At 42.8% G+C, this 13,008-nt stretch overlaps 1 long non-coding RNA gene across 1 annotated transcript in view; it reads right to left on the minus strand.

Annotated features, from left to right (window-relative positions):
* The window catches only part of LOC128104193 (uncharacterized), a 46,370-nt gene extending 34,943 nt beyond the window's left edge, over window positions 1-11,427 (minus strand). Inside the window, exon 1 of the long non-coding RNA XR_008215903.1 lies at window positions 9,826-11,427. This is a non-coding gene — a long non-coding RNA (uncharacterized LOC128104193). The remainder of the gene's footprint in view (window positions 1-9,825) is intronic.
* Between the last annotated feature and the right edge of the window lie 1,581 nt (window positions 11,428-13,008).

Here is a 13,008-nt window from a genome sequence, read left to right on the forward strand (position 1 = left end):
CTTCTCTGTTTCTTTAGACTATAAATTCTATTCTTTTCCTGACTAACATTAGAATTTTAAGACATGTCTACCTATAAAAGCTTAGACAAAGTCTGAAGTTGTTCAGCATCTTAACCTCTTCCTATCGGACATTTTCACTTGTTAGGCAAGGCTTAAATTTGTGGGGGTTTTAATTACATTTTTTATTTCGTATTTGTAAGTGGTGTGAGTCAGCATGTCACAGCTGGAGGTTAGCTTGCAGGTGTCAGTTCTCTTCTGTCATCATGTAGATCCTGGGGATTTAACTCAGGTTCTCAGGTTTGGCAGCAAGTCCCTTCACTCACTGAGCCATCCTTCTGGCCCCCTGGGTTATATTATGTGACTGTAATAATGATATCATATATTTAAAATATATACATAGTTATATATCAATATGTAACGATATAATATAGCTATACCTTATATATGCACCATAATAACTATTGTAGCATATATGTGTGTGTTGTACAATGAAAGTCTGTGACTGGTTAGTTGGCTAAGTCTTTGTAATTATGAAAAGTCTTTATATATCTTAGCAGTTTTGCTGAATATAAAGCTTCACATGGAAATTTTCTCTCCTCTCATAAACACATGACAGTATTCTTCCACCAGTAATGACAGGTCTGCCGCCTGCCACTGAGTGCTCCGCACATCGAACCTGCTTCTATTTCCGACAGATTTGTATTTGTCTCTTTATCCCTGTTATGCAACCCACAGTTAAAGCAATCCTGTGTTTTAGAATTTAAACTTTTTATTTATGTATTATAAGTGTGCATATATGTATGTGTATGCCACATGTATGTGGGTGTCTACAAAGGCCAGAAGAAGGAGTCAGATCCCCAGGAGCAGGAGTTGTGGGTGATTGAGAGACACACGACATGGATGCCAAGAATCAAACAATGGTCCTCTAGAAGAGTAGCCACTACTCGTTAACACTGAGCCTGTTCTCCAGCCCATAATCCTTCAATCCTGCATTAAAACAACACTACACACACACACACACACACACACACACACACACACACACACACCCCATCCAAACACACACACACACACACACACACACACACACACACACACACACACACCCCATCCAAAGCCCTTGCTTAATTTTCCACATAACAATCATAACAATTTCCTATAGGACCATCATCATTACCTGATAAGTTCTTTGTCTCTTTCCTCTAAAATTTTGCCATTAAAGTAGAAGTTTTGTCTAGGAATCATTATTGTATTGCCTGGGATATTTCTCAATATGCTGCAGTGCCTTAAATATTTGGCAAATTAATAATAGCTCATTAATTTTGATTTGTTCCAAATTTTAATCTAACTTGAAATTGAGCAAGAAAGACACTTATATGAAAACATGTAAAATAAAAGGGTTGTGGATAGCTTGTCATCCAGGTGGGCCGTGGGGAGTGTGGTGCTGGAGTTCCACTAAAGTTCCATAGAACAACCTGGGCAATGTAATGAGTCAGAGCACAAAACCAGGCATTTGTTCCGCATTCAGAATAGAAAAGCTTGAAAAGATCAGAGAGTCAAGCTAGCCAAATGGCTGGAGGTGTACAAGCATACCCCGGACTAAGCCTGGATGTTCAGACACCAACGTATCCAGTATCCTGTAGGCTGCTTCAATAGACACAAAGTAAGTGAGATTCCAATTACATCCCGACTCCCTCGCATGGCAGATGAGGGCTCACATTCTGGCCTCTATCTGTCCATTCTCCCCATTATTGTTGTGTTATTGTACAGCCAGCAACAATACAGTCATTGTGAAATAATTATATGTTCCTGAATTAAATCTTTGCAGCCGCCACAGAATTTGCTCTGTTTCTTTTTTATATAGAATATTTTATCCTATTTCCTTGCCTGTGTTCCTTTGGGCCATCTCCTAATTTTTCTTCAGGTCCTTGCTTAAAAATGCGCACGGCTGAGAACTGTTTTCTGCTCCCCAGAGTTGGGGGTAATGTTTTTCTATGCTTCTCCACAGTACCCACTCATTTATTATACTTTTCCAAGTTGTACTTTTATCCTCGTCTTCCCAACCAGGCAGTGTGATCTTATGTTGGTCCGTTTTATCAGTGCAGTGAATGCACAATGGAGAAGACCTTAAAGGGGAGTGATCTAATCCTGCTCAAGATTTCAGAGTGTTCCATCAGCAACAATTGTGGCATCCAGGAAGCAGAGACAGCCTGTGCTAGCTGACTTTTTCTTGGATCATCCCAAGATGATGTCACCCATACTCATGGTGGGTCTTACCCCTTTCACTAATTGTCTTAGTCAGGTTTTCTATTGCTGTGAAGAGACACCATGACCACAGCAACTCTTATAAGGAAAACATTTAATTAAGGGGGCTCACTTACAGTTTCAGAGGTTCAGTCCATTATCATCATGGTGGGGAGCTTGGCAGCATGCAGGCAGACGTGGTGCTGGAGGAGCTGAGAGTTCTACATCTTGCAACAGGAAGTCAACTGAAGTAACTGTATCCTGAGCATAGAAAACCTCAAAGCCCACCCCCACAAAGCCACACCTCCTAATGGTGCCACTCCCTATGGAATTATGGGGTCAATTACATTCAAATTACCACACTAACCCTTTCTGGAAACCCCTCACCAAACTGAAAGCAGTGTAAAACTAACCCTAACATCCTTTTCTGCCCACTAAACATGATTATCAAGATGAACCCTCACAGATTCTCCAAGACAAGAACTGGGAAATATTCACAGACAGTGTCTAGCATGGACACTCATAACATACTTATTGAGTAAGAAAAGGAGTAGTGACAGCTTGAGGATGCACCCTAAGGAGATAGCTTTATACAGGCTCCACCTTACTTAAGAGTGCAGCAGAGATCCATGGCTAGGCCCCGGGTGGATCTCTGGGAGTCCAATTAGTGAGAATGAGGAGGGTTTATATGAGCGAGAGTTGTTGAGACCAAGGTTGGATAAAGCACAGGGACAAATAGCCAAATGAATGGAAACACATGAACTATGAACCAATGGCTGAGGGGTCCCCAACTGGATCAGGCCCTCTGAATGGGTGAGACAGTTGATTGGCTTGATCTGTTTGGGAGGCATCCAGACAGTGGGACCGGGTCCTGTGCTCATGGCATGAGCTGTTTGAAACCTGGGGCTTATGCAGGATCCCTTGGCTCGGCCTGGGAGGAGGGGACAGGACCTGCCTGGACTGAGTCTACCAGGTTGATCTCAGTCCGCAGGGGAGGCTTTGCCCTGGAGGAGGTGGGAATGGGGGGTGGGCTGGGGGGAAGGTGAGGGGGCGGGAGGGGGGAGAACAAGGGAATCTGTGGCTGATATGTAGAACTGAATTGTATTGCAAAATAAAAATAAAAAAAAAAGACATCATACAAAGGAAAAAAAAAAAGAGTGCAGATTGGCTCAGCAGGCAGGAGAACCATAGGAAAGAGAGAGAGGCATTAGCATCACAGCAGAGAGAAACAAGAGCAAGTCAAAGGCAGCTGGAAACCATCAAATATCCAGGATTCTGGCTTCCAATTCCAGCTTTTCCTTTCTGGTGCTTTCTCAACTCCTGCCATACAACCCCTTATTTTGTGCTGGCTCCAAGCACCAAGTCTCTGCCTCTTCTTCCTCCTTCCTGTACCACCAGCTAGCTGTAAGTCTGAGGAATTTCAGGAACTAAATGGTGCAGGAGGAGTCATGGACGTTTGAACCACAGGATGGTCTCAAAAGGACTGCCCACTTGTTATGCTAGTTAGAGGGTGCTGGATCCATCAGTTACTATGTGGGGAATCAGAGGAGTGCAACTCAGCCTGGGAGAGACATTGAAGCATTGAGAAGCAAGTGCCGGCCTTGGTTTCAGTGAGTTGGAACTGATGTTCAATTCAATCCAATCCATATACACATATCTATTTTCCAGCAAATGAAATCCATTATTATTCTTTTGAGCTAGCTGTTCTTAAGGCTTTGTTCTCTATAATGGAAGGGATACCTTGAGGTTATATATTTTCAGTCCTACGTCCTCAGAAATCTATACTGATGCTAATAGAGGTACTCATTTCTCCTACAAGAACCCCTCTGTGACAAAAGTATGTTTGGGTATTGCTTAATGCACTGGTAATAAATATATACAGCCATGAAACATTGCAAAAGCCCTGGTAGCCTGTTATTTGTCATAATTGCAGATTGTGAGTGGACATTTTAAAGAGAAGCTTACAAGTTAGTTGTGCTTTCTGGTAGTAATTACCTCCCACAAACATGACTCACTTCGGCAGCTTAATGCAAGGGCCGGGTGTCCCAAAATCAACAGTCTTATAAATAAGTCTCTGAATCATGAACTGCGCAAATGTTTAAATGTTTCTCCCTGGCCTCAAAGGCGGCTTCAGAGTTGAGATTTTATACATTAAAATACCTTAGGAGAAAAAGTAAAAACAAAGACAAAGAAGATTCTGGAAGCTTCTATATACTGTGGTGAGGCTTTCTTCACTTTGAAAGTCTGCATCCTCTCTGGAGGACCCAGACCTTAATGCAGTGTTACATGTATGCCTCTAATGGGGGACAGGGTGTTGCTACCCAACCTAGTGCAGATCATTCATTTTGTTTTGAATGGTACCCATGGGGCATCCTGTTATGGTAATATAGAAACAAGGATGCTTTGGGGTGGGACTTATTGAGAGTCTCGTGGGTAATAGAACATATAACTGAGGAAGTGTGGTTGTGTTGGCTGGGAATGCTCAACAAAGAACCGCCCAGGCCAGATGGGATCGTTCATGTTTTGGGAAGGCTCACTCAAAGGCATTGTGGATCTCAATGAGCTTTGGCCTTACAATCCATAAAACTTTTTTTTTTTTAAGTATGAGAGAAGCACATTCTGAAATTAACAGAAATCTAGGCCCTGACATCATCCACCTACAATTCTTCTTCTTCTTCTTCTTTTTTTATATGAAGTCCCAGAAGTTTATTCCTGTCTCATTATGATGGGAGTGATATTAGAAGGCTATTCTAATCTCCATATATCCATGTATTTCAGAGCATGACATGAATCACACATGTGTAGCTGAGAGTAAAATGAAGACAGAATTATGTTAATCTGTGTTTAAAATATTGAATTACCTATCTATCCACCTCTGCTTTTCTTTGGGTTAAAAATAGCTACATGAGGGCCAGCTTATCACTGAATTCTCCCAAATGTTTGGTGTCAGAAGTGAATGTCTTCTGGGAGAAGTCTTTCTCAAGCTCTTCTGAGTTTGCTATCTATTTTGCTCCTAGTTATTTTCATATCCACAGCTGCTGTGGTTGCATTCCCCTCTCTTGGAAGGATCCAGAGAAATGCAAGTTTCCCCTGTGGCCAAGGGGAAAATCCTTGCCAAGAATGCTGAACTGGTGAAGGTCACTAAATACTACCAGACAGATTAAGTACAGTAAATAATGTTGGTGCACATAAGCAAATAGCCCCTTGCGATGGTATTTCTTGGGGAAATCTGATATCATATAATCACACAAAGTGTATCTGGACATGGAGTAGAAAAGTAAGCTACCTCCATGGCTATTTGGCAATTCCATGGTTAGACAGCCCCCAGGCAGAAGCTCAAAACATCCCAGAATTATCACATGACAAATATCTGGTGCCTTTGGTTGCACATATTAAGCTCCTGTGTAGAACTGAGACTGGGAACTTTCCACCTGGCTCCAGTAGAAAGCCTTTGGACAGGCTGGGAAACGAAGCCCACAGAGTCATTTTCTTGAAAGTAAAATGGTCATCAGCAACTTTCACTCACAGCACTTCAAAAAATGGTCAAGTTCCCTTTCTTTCTCACAGGAGGTATTTCAGTGGTACCCAGGATGCTGCTTCTAGACTAGGAGAGTTTGAGTTTTAGGGAATGAGGTGGCCAAGAGAAGGGTGTGTAATTTGGAAGAACTCCATCACACACCATTCTCAATTCATGCTTTTGAACAATATTGAATTAAAGCTAAGGAAGGAACTAAAAAGTTATTTAGTAAGTATTTAAGTAACTGAGAATAGAGATGGCCTGGAAACAAGAGAGGGTTGGGACAGGCCAGAGGTTACTAACTGACCCTCTAGTTCCCAGGATCCCTTGCCACGAATCCTAAAGACAGCAGCGAGTAGTTTGGACTGTTCAGATGCCATCAACCTGTGTTGCTTTTCTCTAAGTTAGGTTATCTCATGAAGGGCAGTGTTAACCTCAAGAGACAATATTTCTTTATTAATAAGTAAGACCCAACCACCTTCATATACACAGAGTTTGGTTAACTTTATCATAATGGAAGAAATCTAGAGACTGTAAATAACATGTTCAGAAATGAATGTGAAGAACTCTAAGTGTCATCAACATGCTCCACCATGGGGGAAATAAACTTGTATAATATAAAGGTACAAATATGCCTCTGAGAATCTTGTCAGATGTGCCTAGCCTCACCTTACTCGGGGTCTAACTCTCCTGATTGACCTGCATTGCTTCTGACACACCACAGGACACACTGGATACTGAGTCACATTCAACTCTCAAGTGTGTGGCATCAGCTTCCAGCAGGGTGATATTTTAACCAGTGCAAGAGGAGAGCCAGTCAGCAAAATCCCATTTCTGTCCCCCTGATTCAACTAGCTTAAGGAGGTATTTATGCAAATCCTCAGAGGACATCTTGTGGGATAGAGCTGTCCATTGCACAGACCAGCAACCAAACACCCTTTCCTATTGCCTCTCTGCTTCATTCCTCTTAACTCTCATGGTGCCCCTGATAAGATAAAGGCCCTTTGTTGTGTCCTGAACTTTCTAGAAGCCAAACTAGAACACATTTGCATGTATGGCTCACCTGAAGAATAAGGCATCCCAAAGAGAATTGCATTCTTGTATTAAAAGAAGACTGGATACTGTTAGGTCAATGGAAGTCCATCAGTGGAAGCAAATGCCCCCATCAGGTATAGATGTTGATAAAGGTGATGTGCAAATGTGTGTGTATGTGTGTGTGTGGGGGGGGGGGTGGTGGATGGAAATCTCTGTACCAAAACTGCTCTAAACAGAAATTATTTTAAAAACAACAACAAAAATGTTATGGAAGCCCACTATTTTATAAGCATCATATAATGGAGTTGCTCTACACAAGGCATTGTACTCATCCCAGAAGTCATGGGTTGTCAAACAAAAAGCCCACTGCCAGATGTGGCATATCTCCCCTCCAGTTTCGGATCAGAGGTGCCCTGGTGACACCTAAGTAATACATTGTTAATGCTTTTTTGATTACCCACTAGAACTTGATGTTAAGACACATTGGTCACAGGACATGGAGAAATCAAGCTGATACTAACCCTGAAAGCTTCCTTCCGGATGCCTAGCTCTCATAGTACTAGAAGATGTTGTACAGCCTGCTGGAGGGAGAAGTCAGTCTTAACCTTGTAAACTGAAATAATGACCAGTGTGACGAGATAGGCCCATGGGTACTACAGTGGCGTAAATGTTATGGGGGTAATCAACTGCTTTCTGGTTGGATTTAAGGCCCACTACACAAGAGGGAACACATACCTGATACTGCAAATCTGGCCAAGAACCCGTGGTTGGGGAATTCATGGACCCGAAGGCTGAACCTACTCCTTTTATTCTGCTATATAGACATAGTATCAAACTGGCCTGAAAATCTGTTTCTCCCCATTTGTAGATTAGTGTAGCTCTCAGGTCTTGTCACAGAAGTTTCTTCATGCAGTGGATAGTAATCAATGCAAAAGTTCACCACTGAAGTACACCTAATACGTGTCTATCAGGTGCTTAGCTATGAATGCATCATCTATAACACACCCCTCACCAAGACTCAGGGACCATTGCTAAAGAGAGGATGGAAAGGTTGTAAGAGCCAAAGGCTGAGGAGGACTGGAGTGAAACAGAGTCTTCTGGACATGACAGGACAACTGTCCCCGTGAACTCACACCAACTGTGGTTGCCCGCACAAGACCTGCCAGGATCAAGTTGGTCAACATTCTAACACAGGACAGGGGTGGCTCATGATCTCCTACTACTAAGTGAGGACAGTTGGTGGCTTCTGGGAGAGTCAGTTTTCTTTAAGACTGTGGTTCCTGGTAGGTCTAACATGCTCCAGGAGATGGCCACACATCCCAGAGCATACAGGTAGCACAAATTAGAGTCAGTAGATTATTTTTAAAAAAGAATGGGGGCGTGAAGTTGGGATTTAGGGAGGTGAGCATCGATCTGGGAGGAATTGAGATATGATCAAGAAATATTTATGGATATGGGTAGATCAGGGAGGAGTTGGAGATGAATATGATCAAAATATATTTATGAAATGCTCAACTAATGAATTAAAATATTTTAAGTGTTAATAAAGTAGCCTAAGCATTATACTGGAACTTTAGTGACTTAGTACACTCTTGAGAGGATAGCTAAGCTTGTGTGCTAGACCTTCCTGTGGCTGAGTTCTAATCTCCATGACAGCTTATTTCATAGGTGACTTTTCTGTCACCATCTTATGAATTGAAAACATGAGACATAGAAAGTTTTATAAATTCATCCAACTAGTGTATTGGAGAATTGGGAGTTGAACTCTTGAATGGATGAAATACATAGGAACATAGGTGAAAAAGAAGTGTATAAAACTAAGCATACAACACACACACACACACACACACACACACACACACACACACACACACACACACGTTAAAATGTTCCTGGGGTGGTAGCACAGGTCTGTGTAACACTCAGGAAACTAAGGCTGGAGCCTCTCAAGTTTGAGGTCAGTCTAGGCTACAAAATGAGATTTTGGACCAAGGAAATTCTGGACAGTGGAAGCATGTACCATGTGTAGGTATAAGTCCCAGCTCAAAAATGAGACAGTTGAAGTTTCTAAAGAGATGAGAAGATGAATCCAATTCCTAACAGCTGTTTCCAGACTGAAATAGAAAACAACTTTTCTGTATTTTTAAGTATTTTTTTTTGTACTGTGGCAGGCACAAGGCCACATATTCACTATTTCCCTTTGCTCTGAGCTCATAATAACACTGCGCACACAGCTGTGCTTCTAGGTGGGGTCATGTGACTCACTTTGTCCACTAGAATGTGAGTTCATCATCTTCCTTTATCTTTGCACTCCGGAATTCGAATTACCCTTAGTCAATCAAGATCTGAAAATACTGACAGTTGTCTTGAATCAAGGCAGAGACCACATTATGTAACTTTTATTTCTGTAAATCATGATTGTCCTATTTTATTATCAACTATTGCTGCACCCGATTTATAAAGTGACTTTTATCTGGCCTATGCGTACAGGAAACCACTGACAGCTAGACAGAGTACGGTACTCACTGTCTGTGTCCTCAGCATCCGCTGAGGGGTTCATGCAGTTCCCTAGGGATGGCCACAGCGTCGTGTACACTCTTTTGAGCCTGACCCCTGACATCCCAAGAGTTGCTTTGTCTCTCTGTCTTTGCTGGCTGCCTGCTGACGATCCAATAAATGGTTCCAAGGTCTCAAAGGACCCCATGGGCCCAGCTGATCCAGTAGAGGAAAGAATCTAGATCCCTGGAGCTGCTGCGGGATAGCCTTCCAAGCAACACTCAGGAGGGTGTGACAGAATGAGACAACTCTTTTATTATGCTACTCCCTGGTCAAACTCCTGAGCTCCAAGACTGAGTAAGATATCCTTGCTATTATTTATTCATGAAATGTAATCCAAATAAAAATAAAGCAATGTTGGCTTTTAGGCTCAATATTTGAAACTTTCATGCTTTTTTTTTTTAACTTCCTTGAAATTCTATGAACCTCATTCAAAGCAATAACAAATCAGGACAGCAGCAAGAAGAACCAACCTGCCCAAAGGATGCTGGTGATCTTGTATACTGTGTTAACCAGTCAGGGCTGGAGTTTTTCCACTCAGGATGCTCCCTTGGCCTCTTGAGAGCTGATGAATCCATAGGACACTGACTCCTGAGCTGGAACACCACAGGTTCTTAAACTGAGGGTCACGACCCCTACATAAGTCACAAAAAATTGACAACAGTGAAAGGGTTGTGAGTGCACAGAACCCACAACTTAATTCAGAATCCAAGAGGTGATGAAGCTGTGTGTTGCTGGCAGTCCTTGCCTTTGTCATACAAGCAACTGCAGCCTTGGTTCTGAGTACACAGCACGCAGCCACTGCCTCGGGTCACCACGCCACGTTGTATGATACCAACAAATGCCTTAGCTCAGATCTGCGTCTACTGTATGTTTTTGATGCAGTGTTTTACTATATACTGCTGTATTTTAGCTTTGTTACAGCCACAAAGCAACCTGACAAATCTGTTCTCTGTGAGGCATGGACTGTCCCTTACCTCACTCCACCAGTGCTTTATACTGACTACACTTTCTGTGACCGCTTACTGGAATCAAAACTGAATAAGAGAATGAATTCCATATGTGTTGTAGTACTAGTGCTGAGAAAAATATTTTTAACTTAGTTTTACAGATATAGTGTTACTGTGTTGCCCAGGTTGGTCTTGAGTTCCTCAGCACTAGTGATCCCCCTGCTTCAGCTATCCCAGTAGTTAAACATATAGGTGTGTGGTGCCATCAAATGAAATCTGCTCTACTATGTAAAACGTGCAGAAAATGGAAGATGATTCTTAGCATGCTAAGATGTAAAGCAAAGGGTAATCAGGCTATAACCCACAGCTCCAGAGAAGCGAGGTAACAAGGAGGACCCTGAGAGGGATGCATGGATTGCCCTGGGAAGGAGAAATAGATGAGATCTCCATGAGTAAATGGGGGGGGGGGCAGTATTAGAGAGGAGAGGATATGGGATGAGAGCATTAGGGAACAGGATAGTCCAGCTGGAACAGGGATGGAGTGGGAGAGCAATGAAAGAGATCTCTTGATAGAGGGAACCATTATGGAGAGAGGGATAGGGAGAAACCTGGTGCCAGGGAAATTCCCAGGAATCCACAAGGATGACCCCAGATCAGACTACTAGCAATAGTGGAGAGGGTACCTGAACTGGCCTACCCCAGTAATCAGATTGGTGACTACCCTAACTGTCATCAGAGAGCCTTCATCCAGTAACTGATGGAAACAGATGCAGAGATCCACAGCCAAGCACCAGGCTGAGCTCCAGGAGTCCAGTCGAAGAGAGGGAAGAGGGATTCTATAAGCAAGGAGGATCAAGATCATGATGGGGAAACATGCAGAGATGACCAAACCAACCTAGTGGGAACTCATGAACTTTAGACCAACAGCTGTGGAGCCTGCATGGGACTGGACTAGGTTCTCTCCATATGGGAGACAGTTGCGCAGCTTGGTCTGTTTGAAGGGCCCCTGGCAGTGGGATCAGGATCTATCCCTGGTGTATGAGCTGGCTTTTTGGAGCCCATTACCTATGGTGGGACACCTAGCTCAGTCTTGATGCAGGGGGCAGGGTCTTGATCCTGCCTCAACTGAATGTACAGGGCTTTGCTGACTCCCCATGGGAGGCCTTACCCTTTTGAAGAAGAGGATGGATGGTTGGGTAGGGGTGGGGGTGGGGGGAAGATGACTGGAGGGGAGTGGGAGGGGGGACGATAGGGGGATCTGTGGTTGGTATGTAAAATGAATAAAAAATTTCTTAAATTAAAAAAAGTATGAATTGATCCTCAGTGAAATGAACTTGATTCTTGGGTGACAAAATAGGTTACTAAAAAAATACTATAAATCTGTCGCGTATTCTTCAGAAACATTCGTTCGTTATACAATAAGTAAAATTACTTTAAAAGTATCCTGTAGCTCATCTTTTAGTCCCCGTGATTAGCATAATGACCCAGGAGAGAATATCAACAGGACTTCCTGCTGGCTCACAAACGGAACCTCCACAGCTAAGCCCCTTCTGCTCTGATGTCCTCCAGACAGTGAGACTTTGGAGAAAAACTACTCTAGTTTGAAAACCCGAAGAAACAACAGCAGACAGCCCAGATGTCAATGTATAATCCGAATTCTAGGGCGGCGACATCTTGGGTCTTGAATGCCTCCCCAAAGACCCATGTGTTGCGGGCTTGGTCCCCAGGGTGGCTTTTTGGGAGAGTGGTAGAATCTTTGAGAGAGGAGCCTCCTGGGGGAGTCTCTAGGTCGCTAGGAGGGTAAATCCTTGAAGGGGGGTCGTGGAGCTCTCTCTGTCTCTGTTTTCTGGCTCATTAGGTGAGTTGGTTTGCTCTGCTGCACATGTGTCGCAGGACCAAATCAAGGGGTCTAAACAATCAGAGAGCAGAAACCCTACTAAAACTGTGAGCGCAAAGCTGTAAGTCGATCGTTTCCAGTATTTCACTATTGTCGCAGAAAGCTGACTGATGTGAGGGTCAGGCTGACACTACATCAAAGCAGCATTGTCTTGTGACGCTAGAGGAGCTAAGCAACCAATGGTCCATCTACTGGGCATGCTCGCTGTTCACAACAGGCCCTGCTCCGCTCGGCACCAAGGGCACAGCCATTTCTTGAGGTCAAACAAATAGTCTGCCACAACACTCACCTCACCTCTACTGATTTTCCAACTCTAAAAAAAAATAATAATAAAAATAAAAATGTATCTTAGCAAATCAGTTTCTTTTCCTCGTGGGTGTCATTTTAACTATAATAACTGATTAGCACCCTTTTAGCTTAATAAACTGTCAATGTTGTTCCTGCATGGCGCTTACATCAATATCTCAAATGACTCACCGTTTAGGATAATGAAAAATCACTTATGGCCATTTACATAGCTGCCATGTAAATTTAAAGTAGCTATCCATCATGACAATATTATATGAAATTATTAAAATGGTATTTCATTGTGCTTAAAATAGTCATCCTGGTGTGAATTCTGAGTGAGTTAAATACATTCCCCGATGATCTTGCCTTAAAAGCCTTACCATACTGTTATTTGCTGCACAATTTCAACAAATAATGGTTATTTGTCCTACAATGAAAACTAGAACTGCTGTTTGACATTTAGAATTGAAAATGGAAAGTTCTTTTCATCCCCCTGCCTGCTTTTGGGATTGCATTTTTTT

The sequence above is a fragment of the Peromyscus californicus genome, unplaced genomic scaffold (genome assembly GCF_007827085.1).
Source record: "Peromyscus californicus insignis strain IS unplaced genomic scaffold, ASM782708v3 Scaffold_8__1_contigs__length_139910024, whole genome shotgun sequence".
Taxonomy (NCBI): Eukaryota; Metazoa; Chordata; class Mammalia; order Rodentia; family Cricetidae; genus Peromyscus; species Peromyscus californicus.